Source organism: Habropoda laboriosa, unplaced genomic scaffold (assembly GCF_001263275.1).
Source record: "Habropoda laboriosa isolate 0110345459 unplaced genomic scaffold, ASM126327v1 scaffold797, whole genome shotgun sequence".
Classification (NCBI taxonomy): domain Eukaryota; kingdom Metazoa; phylum Arthropoda; class Insecta; order Hymenoptera; family Apidae; genus Habropoda; species Habropoda laboriosa.
Genome location: NW_017100886.1, coordinates 145209 through 146023, shown reverse-complemented (window position 1 = coordinate 146023; position 815 = coordinate 145209). Strand labels below are relative to the sequence as shown.

At 42.3% G+C, this 815-nt stretch overlaps 1 protein-coding gene across 1 annotated transcript in view; it reads left to right on the top strand.

Moving 5' to 3' along the window:
- Nucleotides 1–815, top strand: part of LOC108577476 — a 33057-nt gene that overhangs the window by 10018 nt on the left and 22224 nt on the right. The gene's annotated exons all lie outside the window — the stretch shown is intronic.

The following is an 815-nucleotide window of genomic DNA, read 5'->3' as shown; positions in this document are numbered from 1 at the left end:
GAAAACGAAAAGATTTAATTTTTTAAATGTCAGTAATTTAGTGGTATATTTTTTTGCATGTGATATTTGCTAATATGTGCCCCTTTAATATCGTAAGGTTAACACACAATATTTCTTATAATATCTATAGAATTGCGTATTAAAAGAATATAAAAATGCTGTTATAGGTATAAATGCTATGACATGCAGAATTAATCCTCTGTAGTCAGAGCTACTATAATTCAATTTTACTAGTGCTCGCCAAAGTAATAATCTACGTTGATTATTAATTAACCTGCTATTGCCCACGCACCTTATGAAGGTAAAGCTTGGATAATGGTGTTACGCGACGCGAGGTCCCGGAATCGGAGCGGCGAGTTGAATCGTCTGGTTTATTGGTTAGAGTAGGATAGTAGATGGAAATGGTTCGGTCGAACCGGTGTATGGCTAACACCAGGAGTCGAAGGTAAGACTTTTCGAGGACGAACCACGTATGGGTAACGTGGGAGCCTCTAGGTGAGCTTTCAAGGTCGAACCGGTGTATGGGCAACACCGGAAGCCACAAGGTTAAAGAGTCGTGAACCTTGCGTATTCTAATAGCTGATATACAGGGTGTTTCGTAAAGAGTGTAACACCCGGAAATGGGGGGTTGCTGGGGTGACTCTGAACAACTTTTTCCTTTACCGAAATCTTGGTTGAAGCTTCGTTTTTGAATTATTAACGAAAAACACTGGCCAATCAGAGCGCGTGTAGAGCCTGCGCCTAGGCACGGGAGCGCAGAGACTCATTCGCGCGCGATCGTGAACAAACGCATTGGGATAGCGTGGGTATCGAGG